The sequence below is a fragment of the Pongo abelii genome, chromosome 9 (genome assembly GCF_028885655.2).
Source record: "Pongo abelii isolate AG06213 chromosome 9, NHGRI_mPonAbe1-v2.0_pri, whole genome shotgun sequence".
Classification (NCBI taxonomy): Eukaryota; Metazoa; Chordata; class Mammalia; order Primates; family Hominidae; genus Pongo; species Pongo abelii.
Window position 1 is genome coordinate 60,349,443 of NC_071994.2, and position 13,163 is coordinate 60,362,605.

General features: G+C 45.4%; 1 protein-coding gene across 6 annotated transcripts in view; it reads left to right on the plus strand.

Moving 5' to 3' along the window:
- PLEKHA7 (pleckstrin homology domain containing A7) overlaps positions 1 to 13,163 on the plus strand; it is a 245,187-nt gene that overhangs the window by 138,375 nt on the left and 93,649 nt on the right. The gene's annotated exons all lie outside the window — the stretch shown is intronic.

Genomic DNA, 13,163 nt, shown 5'->3' on the forward strand with positions numbered 1-13,163 from the left:
AATCCTCCTGCCTCAGCCTCCCAAAGTGCTGGGATTACAGGCATGAGCCACCACATCCTGCCCTAGACCCCATCTCTTAAAAAATGTGTGTGTGTAGTATGTGTGTGTGGGTGGGGGTAGGGGGTGTACCCTCAGACTGAGCTGAATCAGCCTCCCAGGGAAGCCTCAAATAAGAGTCCAAAGTCCAAAGAGAGGAGAGCTGGTAATCCCCATCGTCCGTGGACATTCTGAGTTCTTTCTGTTCTCTTTTCCTAACATGGGAACTTTCCTGCTCCTCAGCTTAGTTTCAGCAGGGCTCTCAGGTGCTCAGGTGGGCTCTACCACCCAGGGCTTGTCTACATAAAAATACATGTACAGCCCAAGCAGGATGTGTTTTCCCAAAAAAGGAAGGCAAGAAATGTGCACAGGTGGCTCTGCCCCCTTCCATTCATCGGAGACAGTTCTATTTGAAGAAAACATTTGTGTTTTGGAAAGTAACAAATAGATGTTAGCTTTAAAGGTTTTTTTCTTCTTCAAATCATTTTTCCTCTGTTTAGTCACGTAGACCAAATATGATCTTAAAATAAACTGTCAGTATTTATATTTTTACAGCATTTCCCTCCCTTAGTATCTACCCCTTTAAACTTTTTATTATGGAAAAAAATTAAAATATACAAAAAGAGATATGGTAATAAATTCAATATACTCATTTCCCATCTTCAACAATTTCCAAAACATGGCTAATTTTATTTTATTTATCCCTTCACCTTCATCCCCTAGATTATTTTGAAGCAAATTCCAAACATATCATTTCATCTCTATAGTATTTTCAGCTTAGAATCATTATCCCACAGTACATTTAAAGCTAGAAAGCTATAATTATGGTGAAACTGACATCCTTGCGTGTATGCTCTGTGCCAGGGGCATTACATGCATATCCATTTAATAGGATCATCCTGAGTGATAGACCATCACCATTTTAGAGATGAAGAACCTGAGACCCAAAGAAGTGCCCAGAGACACACAGCTTAGGAGAGCCAAGATGCTGTCCCAGGTTAGCCAGGCTTCAAGGCCTGTGCTGCCTTTGCGTGGTGTTCCCTTCATCAAGTCCAACTCCTGTCATAGTCAGAGGCTACTTCCTAAGTTATTTTGATGCTAGTGGTCCATCGGAGATGACAGTCAGGGGCTGGGGTTGGGAATCTGACTTTGGAAGCATTAATACTAGTAAAGAGAGTGAGTGGAAGGTAAAGATTGTCTTGTCTTCTAGGTTGATAAAGAACTGCTGTGTAAAAAGAGCCAGGATATGTGGATTCCCCAAATTCCAGCTCAGAATGAATTTGTTTATAGAATCCTGAAGGTCAGAAGCTCTTGGGAGGTCATTGAGTTCAGTCCTCAGGCATCCCGGAGACACGGGTGCCTGTTGTTATTAAATCTGGATGGAGAGTCCATCAGAACCTTTAGCTTGGGAAGTTACCAACTTCCATAAGAGCTGCTAGAAAATGCAGACCTACCATTACAAAACACTTGTCACACACAATTCCTTTTGCTCTCATTCTTAACAGGAGACTTTGTCTACTGACCACTTCTCTTCAGAAGATAGTCTCTTTCCTACTACCGAAACATCTGTGTAGTTAATTTCAATACCATCCAGCTTCCAAGGAGAAGATGCACTTTCTTTTCAAGGCTTACTTTTTTCCTCTAGATCCCATCTCCTGGATGTCATGGAGGTACCTGCCTGTCTCAGGTGGTGTGTGGCACTGATTGGCCAGACATTCCTTGCAACAGGCAGAATATGCTATAGGCATTGAGAAGAAGGGAGGATTCCTGCACTTATACATTAAATACCTAGTGAGTACCTACATTGTGTCTGGGGCTGTGCTGGACTCTGCAGGTACAGCAGCAGGCAACACAGATGTGGTCCTGGTGGTGAGGAGCTTACAGTTGAGTAGGGAATTTGCCTGCCCTTATTGGTGTGAACAGATACATCTCCCCACTGTTGGCAGGTGGGACTCACCTGAGATGCTTGGAATAATGTGTGCATGCCCCTCAAAGGATAGTTTCTCATTTTACAGATTAGAGGCATGGAGAAGAGAAATAATGTAAAAGCTATAATCTGATGGTTCCAGGGGACGTGAGTTCTGAGTGTTCTAATTCCTGCGTCAGTCATATAGAATCAGTCAGGATAGGCTAGGGTCTGCTGTGGTAATAAGAGATCACAAATGTGATAAATGTTCATGATAGAGGGAACATAGGGTTCAATGGGAATTGATAAAGGGGACTCTAACCTGGCTTAGGGACCGCAGAAGGCCTCCTCATCTGGGAAGGGATGTGGTTTAAATTGAGATCTGTCTAGTCAAGGTGAACAACCTGGGCAAAGACTTAGAGGGGAAGGAGGGTAGAGCATGGGGGATCTACACCAGTTGAGTTTAAGTGAAAAATGAGGAGCACTGGATGGATTCTGGAGGTACTTGGGAAGTAAAATGAACAGAATTTGGTGATTGATTGACTGTGATAGGGATGAAAGAGGGGAAAGACTTTCTTTTGAAGCCTTTGGCCTTAAACTGGAGGAAGAGGGAAGATTTAGATAAGGGAAGGTAAGTGTGTACATGTGCATGTGTGTAGGTGTCGTTCACAGCTCAGGAGAGTGTGACCAGCCTTGGTGGGGTCAAAGTGCAAGAAGGCTGACTTGCAGTGGAGGTTTGTGAAGGGGAGTGTGTAGATAAGGTTGAAGAGGGGGGCTGCAACCAATTACCTAAATTGCTTCCTTCTAAATGAAATACACTTAGATTTACCTCCTGGGGAAGCTCTGGAGGGTGAGTGAGGCATGATGTCTCCTCACAGAAACAGTTTTTTAAAATTATGCAAATGAATGAGCTTCTTGTTTTGTTCCCTTAGAGGAGCTTAATTTTGTTGTGTAGTGTGTTATGACTCAGACTAATGTCTTGGGTGGAAAAAGGAAAACTGGCTCCTTTCTTTTTCTTCTCCAAAGAGAATCCACTAAGGCCAAGCACTGGCGAGTTGTAACCACATTGACTCCTCTTGCCAGAGCCTCCACTCCCCATTTGCTTGTAGCTAATTCTTCTGGAGCAGCGGTTCTCAAAGTGTGATCTCTGAATCAGCATCACCTGAGAAGGTGTTAGAAATGTAAATTCTTGGCCCCAACCCAGACCTACTGAATCAGAGACTCTAGAGGTAGGGCCCAGCAATCTGTGTTTTCACAAGCCTTCCAGGTGATTCCGATGCAGGTAAAAGTTTAAGAACCACTGATTTAGGCAACTTGCTCTTTTCATCCCTTCTCAATTACTCCCTAGTTCTTTTCTTCACCCCCAGGTGTCTTCCCACTTCACACCCCCCCAAGTGTCCATCCATTCTCTGGGCTGCAGTGACAGTCTTAGGTAGATTTTAGTCACATAATCTTGAGTTTCTTCTTCTGTGGGAATAAAAGAAAAAAAAAATTTCAAACCCATCCCATGGTGACTTCTCCTAGGGCATTATTGGTGTGAACAGACAGATCTCTCCACTGTTGGCAGGTAGGACTTGCCTGAGCTGCTTGAAATAACCCATACATGCCCCTCCAAACGATGGTTTCTCATTTTACAGGTCAGAGGCATAAACAAAAGAAATAATGTGAAAGCTGTGATCTAATGGGGCCAGAGGACATGAGCTCTGAGTGTTCTTGTTCCTGTGTCAGTCATATAGAATCAGGCTAGATAGGCTAGGGTCTGCTGTAGTAACAACAGACAAAATCTTCATGATTTAAAATAGCAAAGGTGGATTTCTCATGTTCACTTCAGGTCCATCATAGGTCACCTGATGGACTCTGCTCTGCCCTCTTTTTTTTTTTGAGACAGAGTTTCACTCTTGTCGCCCAGGCTAGAGTGCAGTGGCTCACTCTTGGCTCACTGCAACCTCCGCCTCCCGGGTTCAAGCCATTCTTCTGCCTCAGTCTCCCGAGTAGCTGGGATTACAGATGCCCGCCACCACACCCAGCTAATTTTTGTATTTTTAGTAGAGACGGAGTTTCACCATGTTGGCCAGGCTGGTTTTGAACTCCTGACCTCAGGTGATCTGCCCGCTTTGGCCTCCCAAAGTGCTGGGATTACAGGCATGAGCTACTGTGCCCAGCCTGCTCTGCCCTCTTTACTGAGGGTGGCTTCATTTCTGTAAGGGAACTTGTAAATTGGGCACTGGCTCTTCCACTCGCATTTCTTCAGCTAAAGTAAGTCACGGGACCACTTCAAACTTCAAGGGGAGAAGAGAAGCGCATATTTATTATGGACCTGAGAAGAGAATCAGAAGTATTTGTTGGGCTGGGTACAGTGGCTCACACCTGTAATCCCAGCACTTTGGGAGGCCGAGGCGGGTGGGTCAGGAGATCGAGACCACCCTGGCTAACACAGTGAAACCCCATCTCTACTAAAAATACAAAAAATTAACCTAGTGTGGTGGTGTACACCTGTAGTCCCAGCTACTTGGGAGGCTGAGGCAAGAGAGTCACTTGAGCCCGGGAGGCAGAGGTTGCAGTGAGCTGAGATCACGTGACTGCACTCCAGCCTGGGCGACAGAGCGAGACTCCATTTCAATAAATAAATAAATAAATGAAGTATTTGTTGGACAGCACTAATCGTTACCCTTAATAAACCACAGTCCAGATTTATCAAGGGAAGCGGGACCTTTTGAGTCTCACTAAGAAGCTGCTTTTGTTGTATGACTAGAGTGCTCGTTTCTTTTCTTTTTTTTGACACAGTGTCTCCCTGTGATGCCCAGGCTGGAGTGCAGTGGTGTGATCTTGGTTCATTGCTACCTCTACCTCCTGGGTTCAAGTGATTCTCCTGCCTCAGCCTCCTGAGTATCAGATGCCTGCCATCATACCCAGCTAATTTTTGTATTTTTAGTAGAGATGGGGTTTCACTGTGTTGCCCAGGCTGGTCTTGAACTCCTAGCCTCAAGCAGTCCATCTGCCTCAGCCTCCCAAAGTGCTGGGATTACAAGCATGAGCCACCCACCTGGCCTAGAGTGCTAATTTTCTCATTTGACCTTTTCTGTTATGCTACCCAGTTTTTTGTTATACCCCCTGAGGGAAGTAGGCATCAGTCAATGGGTTCTGTAGCCTTGTTCCCCCAGGGGACACTCCCCAAGCCAGCAGGTAGGTGAAAATGCCTCATGGGAGAGCTAATACAAGCTCAGGCTGTACTAATAAAAGTACAATGCATACAGAAAGGGGGAGAATAGTTCTGTTATATCGTGGTTTTTGTGAACCACTTCATTCATTCATTCAATACAAATTGATGGAGTACAAAGGGCATGCCAAGCTCCAAACACCATGTTCTAGATACTAAATTTTAAGAGAGATGTTGAGCAATTGATATTCCCCTGAGGAGGGGGACCATTATGGTGAGGGTTCTAGAAGCCCTATCCTGTGACCTATTGTGATTAATCTACAGGAGAGAAGATGGAGGATGTGGTAAAAGTCTTCAAGAAGGGCTAGCAAGTGGAAGTGGGGTACATTTATCATGTGGCGGGCAAAGGCAGGTGTCAGATCAATGGGTGAAAGCTATAGTCACACAAATTTCAACCCAGTCCATAATTTTCTAAGAAAGACACTATTAGTCTGTTCTCATGTTGCTAATAAAGACATACCCGAGACTGGGTAATTTATAAAGGAAAGAGGTTTAATTGACACAGTTCCGTGTGGCTGGGGAGACCTCATAATCATGGCGGAAGGCGATGAGGAGCAAAGTCACATCTTACATGGATGCAGGCAAGAGAGCGTGTGCAGGGGAACTCCCCTTTACAAAGCCATCAGATCTTGTGAGACTTACTATCACAAGAACAGCATGGGAAAAACCCGTTGCCATGATTTAATTACCTTCCACTAGGTCCCTCCCATGACATGTGGGAGTTATGGCAGCTACAATTCAAGATGAAATTTGGGTGGGGACACAGCCAAACTGTATCAGATACTTTATAGCATCCCTTGTTTCAGGATCTAGAATTTCCTCTTTAACATTAAATGAAGTATTCTACCTCCTAGAATAAGAGTTGGGAGCTTTTAAAATGAATAATATTAATAGTATTGCTAGTATTATTATTATTTTTATAGCTAACACTTAGCACCCTTACTATTACCAGGTACTTTTCTAAGTGCTTTACATGTATTTAATTTTCACAGCAATCCTGTGAGGAAGATACCATTATTATCATGAATACTAAGGCACAGAGAGGTTAAGAGTCTTGCCAAAGGTCACACAGAGAGTAAGTGGTGGAGTCAGGATTTGAATCCAGATAGTCTGGTCCTAGATGCCATGCTTCTAAACACTATACTATACTGCTTCTCATTTCAGAGGTCTTCCGGGGACAATCCTCTTCCTTGTCAATACTCAGTGTGCTGAGTGAGTAGGCTACTGCTGCAGAGAGGTTTTAATTGTAATTGTATTTGTAGCAATGAAATTTCATCTGTAATAACTTTGCACTTGTTTGAAAGATGCCAAGCCTCCTTGGTAGTCTTTTCTTCAGAAAATGTTCTCAAACCTTTTATCTTGGGGCCTAATTTCCAGGTATTGGATCATTTTGCTCCTCTTCTAAGCCTCTTTCCTGATTCTCAGTGACTTTCTTGAATTGTGAGCTTGAAGCCAGACCCTTTCTGGCTAAAAGAGCCACACGCAGGGCCCCTCCTAAAGGGGTAGTCCTTGACACAGAACTTCCAGGACTATGGTTTTGATGTTTGGTGCTCATGCACAGTAGTGTTTTCTCCTCAGTGCTGGGCTGCCCAGGGAGCCACTGACAAACGCCTCTGCAGCTCTCGGGGAAGAGGAGAGAAGCGTTCCCGAGCAGTGACGCTAGCAGCTGACTGACAGCAGGCTGTGTACACCGATCCCCAGGCTCTGCCAAGCATTTGATGTTGAGGTGGGGCCTAAGGTTGAGAGAAGAGAGTGTGCGCTTAGGAAGTTCAGGGGCCCGCTTGTGTGCCGAGACGCCAGCTGCAAGGCATGCAGGATCACTTTGGAGGCTCCAAACCTGGAGGGTGCCCTTGCTTGACCTGCCTTTCCTGGCATCCCAGTGAGTTTAGCTTGTTGTTTCCATTGGGGTCTGAGCAGCCTTCAGTTTTCTCATTGGATTATTTGGAAAAGAAACACAAGTTGGAATTTCCTGGAATGTTGTGAGTGGTGTTTGGAGGATAGCACTTAAAAAAGATACTGTCTTTCCAAAGGTAAGAATTATCTTCCAGATCTTTGACCTCTTTGCTAAAGGCGGTTCATTTTGCAGGTTGCAGGGTGAGACTCATCTATGGCATGTGCTGATTATGGGTTCGGGGGCGGGGTATCACTTGCTGCTAGGAGATGGCTGTCTCCTATTCCTCCTGCAGCTACAAGTTGGTAAAGCTGGCAGTGAGATTTAGAGCACTGGAGAGGGGAGTTGCTCCTAAACTCCCACAGGAGTCTGTCCTGTTGCTCATCTGCTGAGCCCCGGGCTGTGAGGCTGATGCTTTGCTGTCTGCAGCTGATATAGCCAGCACCTTGTCTCTAGATGCTGGCAGTCTTGGGCTAGCTTTGCCTGTTGTATTTGGTTGCCATGGTAGCAGAAAAATGAGGAAAAATGGAAACACCTGGCAAGCAGATGCAGAAACTTGACTGTTCAGTTTTCTTCCCTGGACTAGGAGACAGTGTCTGTGATAGTCGCACGTAGGGGAAGAGATGGTGATGGGGCCTTTAGTTCATTCAAACACCTGGGTGTTGGCTGGGCCTTTGGTATTGCTGTTTTGAAGGGCATCGGCATTGGGGATGCAGTCATTGCCACACAGCAACCATGTCTTTGGCTCTGTCTTTGGCTCTGTCTATGCTGGGCAAAAATGCTGCAGTGGTGGCTTTGCTGTGTGAGGAAGGGAAGCTGCTTCCTGTAAGTAGTAATTTTGTTTCTTCCTGTGACTTCCCTTCTTGTCCTCTTCTTTTACCTCCCGCTAGTCTTGGATGTGCTCAGATCTCCAATAAAAAATATCATTATCTAATGAGAGAAGTAGCTACTTGTTAAGCTAGGAGGAGCAGATAGGCTAGAAGAGGGCTCACCAAAGGCACTGGTTAGAAGAGACTGGCCCAGGGTCATACAACAGAAAAGGACTTGTGCCAGGTTTGGGGCAATACTCCAATTTGAGGAACAGGCGTGGGGAGGTGGGGATGGCGGCACACAGTGCTTATGGGGTTATTTTCATGCCAGGTGAGAGGCTACTGTTTGGGCTGGTTTCTAGCTCCTGGGGTAGAATGGGGTGAAGAACTGCAGCCTGTGTTCAAGAAAGGACTTGAGGGGGAAGGAGAAGGAACACAATAAGCCATAGTTGAGTAGTGAGACCACAGTTGCTGAATGAAAACCCGTGTCAGACAGCCTCCCCCAGGCTGTTGGGAGTTTACAGTGAGCGTTGGCGGTCTGTCTGTGTGTGTCTCTTTCTCTGAGAAGAGGGGGTGTGGGAGGGAGGTGTCTGCCTGTTTGGGATAAGAGCTTTCTTTTGTTTCCTAGTTTTCATTGTGCATTGCTTTCCCCAAACCCTTAGCTGATGGGTGTAAGCTACTAAAAAAAAGTGCTGGTGTTTGTGTGTCCTCTTCTCATTTACTTTTCCTCTATATCAGTAGTTTTAGCCGAGCTCTCTGTGTGTAGATTCCTTGAGGACAGAGCATGACTTTGGGGGCCAACTTTCCCAGGAATTAATGGGATAAAGGTGTCATTTAATAAGGTGTTCTCAGTAAAAGATTTGTGTTTCCTTATGGCTTTCTAACCTCCCATCATAGCGTCGATGACTTATTTATTTAATGAATGAGACCAAGTCTCGCTCTGTGCCAAGGCTGGAGTGAAGTGATGTGATCTCGGCTCAATACAGGCTCTGCCTCCCAGGTTCAAGCAGTTCTTGTGCCTCAGCCTCCCGTGTAGCTAGGACTACAGGCGTGCATCACCACTCTCGGCTAATTTTTGTATTTTTCATAGAGACGGGGTCTCATTATGTTGCCCAGGTCTTGGGCTCCTTAGCTCAAGTGATCCGCCTGCCTTGGCCTGAGATTACGGGCCTAAGCCACTGCGCCTAGCTGATTTTTTTTTTTTTTTAATTTTAATAGAGACAGAGTCTCAAGACCAGACTGGATTTGAACTCCTGGCCTCAGATGATCCTCCTGCCTTAGCCTCCCAAAGTGCTAGGTTTATAGGCATGGAGCCACTGTTCCTAGCCCTTGATGATTCTTGACATTACTGTTCTCCTGGGGAAAGAATGGGAACCCAGTCCTCCAGCCACGGAATTACTGTGCTTTAAACAATTTTTTTTTATAAGATGCTGTTGGGATGTTTATAGGAGATGACTGTTGTGTAGAAGTTACTTGTTTGGCACCTTGAGCTTTCTGGAGACATATGCCTTGGAAATAAAGTGTAGCTGGGATTTAAATTCTGGGGTCTTCACTGGTAACAGTTCCAAATAATGCTTTGTATGCCATGGGTGCTTTATGGTTTTCAGTGTCATTTCAATCCACACAACTACTTTGTGAGATGAGAGGTGGTTTCCACTTATTTTGCAAAACTGAACACCAAGGTCCAGAGAACTGATGTGACTTGTGGAGGAGTCAGTAAGCTGCAGGACTTGGCTGAGATCCAGTTATTCTGGGCTCTTGCTCTTTCCACCATCACAAGATTTCCTTGACCTGGGGGTTGGTCTTAGGGCTGAAAAGAGCAAAAGCCTGCTTCTCTCAGACCTTGGGACCTGCCATAGGGTCTTTCTGTGGCAAAGCCCAGGTTTTGGAGTCCAGTTTCTATCTCGAATAAGTTATTTGTCTCTGTGAGCCTTAGTTTCCTCCTCTATAAATAGAGATACTAAAACTGACTTGGCAGGGTTAAGTGAGATAATGCAGGCCAAGTGCCTGGCATGCATGCAGTAGGTGCTCAACAAGTACAGCCTAATCCCTCTGCTTGCTTGACTTTGTGTACCTGTCCTGAAGAGGTGGTGATCATTGTCTTGGTGACCACTTGTTGCAGCATCATAGACATCTTGCTCTGATTCCTTCATTCTGCTTCAGCTCACACCGTTGATTGAGAGGCTCCCATTAACCAGATCTCATTGACCAAACCCACCTAATTTCAGACCCAACAAAAAAAAATAGCTTCTGTATCTATAACCTCTCTTTCTTACTACATCTGTCAGTGTCATATGCATTTAGTGCCGAATATGCAGGAAGCAGAAGCACTCCTTTTATAGATAGGGACAGAGAAAGTGTCTTCCTGCTCAGGCTCACTTCACACATCCTTGACAAAGTTCAGATAAAAATCAAGTCACTTTCCAACTGGGCTTCCGCAGACTGATTTTGTCTAGTCCTAAGTTCTTTTGTTCATTTCACATGGGAGGAGGTTGGGTTCAAACTCTAGCTCACTGTTTTCATCTTCAGCCCACAATCCTCCAGCAAAATAATCAGCATTCATGTAGCCCAAACCAGGGAGAGAGAAGTCTTTGTTCAAATCATCCCATTGTACTTTGGGATTTCCGATAACACAGAAACCTGGCAAACAGGCTTTTAAGTCAATAGGTTTTATTTGAGGACAGCAGCAGTCTGTGTGTGCAGGTTTTTGGGTCTCCTCTCCCAGGGGTCTGCGTGACTCAGTGTGCCTGAGGGCATGCTGCTGGGAACTGAATGCCTTTCAAGGTTGCTCAGCTCAGGGGCACAGGCTCTTCTCTGGGAAGAGAAGATGGTTCTTAGATGAGACTCGGTTCTTAGGTGAGACTCGTCAGCAGAGTGCACTCATTCTGAGGAGTTGAGGACAAATCATTGTCTGCCCCACCAGGCTCTTAATGGGAAACATGCCTGTGGGATGTAACTGGCTGAAGCAAATGTATCAGAATGCCCTCATCCAAGTGAAGGATGTTCCTTTCAGTGTTGTCTCTTCGGGAGGCTGTACATATGCACTGTTGATGTCCCATTGCTCATTACCCATTGTGGTAAACCACCACTAGAAGTTTCCATCAGAGCCAGGTTTTCAGCCAAGTGAGAAAATTGTTTTTGAGACTTTTTTCATATGGATAACAAATGGCATCCCCAAGCATAACCACCATTTTTTTTAAACTAGTTGTTATTCCAGATAACTTGTAGTTATTTCCAAAAGTCATAGTCATCCTTAGAAAACCTGAGAGATCATGTTCTACATTGAGAGCGTCAAAGAAACATCCTCTGAAGGCCGATCTTGTTACTTGGACAAGTGGGTAGCTGTGTGTGCCTTGTCCTTTCAAAGAGCCAGGTCAGGGACTGCCAAGTATGAATTGAGTCTATTCCTTGAGTTGGGAGCTGTGCCTGCTCATGGGGGGCCTTGGTGAAGACATCCTCCCTGTTTGTAGACAACACAGTCCCTTCCCTGGGGCATATATAGTTTGAACTTTAGTCACGTCTCCTAATAAGCTTTCTATGGGTGTGGCTGAGCGATGTAGACCATGAGGAGTCGAGCTGTCTTCATGTGTGTTTTTGTATTCTTTCCCCAGTCCTTGCCCATCACTGCCCCTCACTGATGTCCAGCCAGCTAACATCCCAGAAGCTAGGATGGGGAGGAGACGTGGGGTTAGAATATGTGGGTTTGGGGGGTGTCAAGTTAAATGTCAAGATTGTAAGGTGCTTTATACTGCACTGGTGAGATGATTTTAAAATCTTTTTTTAGGCTGGGTGCGGTGGCTCACGCCTGTAATCCCAGCACTTTGGGAGGCCGAGGCGGGTGGATCACTTGAGGTCAGGAGTTCGAGACCAGCCTGACCAACATGGTGAAACTCCCTCTCTACTAAAAGTACAGGTGTGGTGGCATGTGCCTGTAATCCCAGCTGCTCGGTAGGCTGAGGCAGGAGCATGGCTTGAACCTGGGAGGCGGAGGTTGCAGTGAGCCGAGATTGCACCATTGCGCTCCAGCCTGGGCAACAAGAGCGAAACTCCATCTCAAAAAAAAAAAAAAAAAATTTGTTAAAGATTGTAAGGTGCAAAAATGGCAAAAGTAGCTATTTGTCCTGGATTTCCTGGCCAGTCACAAATCCAGATGGTCTTTTCTTTGTCCTGTAGAGGTGGAATGACACATCTAAAGTTGATGGAATGTGATGCAGTTATTTGAAATGATGTCGAACTGGCTTAAACTAACGGAGAAAGTGTTTACATTACAATAAGTTTTTAAAATGAAGATGTGAAGTCACATATATAATTTTGATCATATGTAAACAAAAAAGCACCCTTTTTCTCCCCACCCCCTTCCCCTGCAGAAAACCCAGGCATATAAAAAGAATGGGAGTAACTATACCAAGTGTTACAAATGGTTTTCCTTTCAGTAGCTGGACTATGGGTGATGTTTTTCTCTCAGTTTTTTTCTTGTATTTGTCAAATATTCTGTAATAAGCCTAAAATGTCTTAAGTGGGAATAAATTACATTTGATAAAATCCCAAACAGGCCAGGTGCTGTGGCTCACACCTGTAATCGCAGCACTTTGGGAGGCCGAGGCGGGTGGATCACCTGAGGTTAGGAATTTGAGACTAGCCTGGCCAACATGGTGAAACCCCGTCTCTGCTAAAAACACAAAAATTAGCTGGGTTTGGTGGCAAGCGCCTGTAATACTAACTACTTGGGAGGCTGAGGCAGGAGAATCACTTGAACCCAGGAGGCGGAAGTTGCAGTGAACTGAGATCGCGCCACTGCGCTCCAGCCCGGGCGACAGAGCGAAACTCCATCTCAAAAAAAAAAAAAAAAAAAATCAAACAAATCTTTTTTGTCGTTGGACCTTGTGTCCTGAATTTTAGCTTAGAGATACAGCTGCCATAACTGAAGCAACCTGAGAGCTCTTTTTCCTTGTCTCAACCTCCAGAAGTCTGAAGAGTTAGACAAGACCAGGTTCCAGGATGTTTTGGACATAGTTCTGTCTGGAGAAAGGGGATGGACAAGGCAGCCTCTTGGAGCCTCTTCCTGCTCCTGATCAGCGGTTATCTTGCTGCATACAGCCTCTGCCAACAGCAAATGTGGTGACATTCTCCCTCTGAGTGGGGAGCAGCAACAAAAGTCTGGCTGGGTTGGAGGCCGGGGGCGTGGAATCTGGAGTGAGTGTCTGAGCTGCTAAGGAGCCAGTGCTCTTTCTGCCTGGTAGGACTTGCATCTCCTGCTGCCAAGCATCCCACAGGGCCCAGCCCTTTGGGAAGCTGGTACCTGCT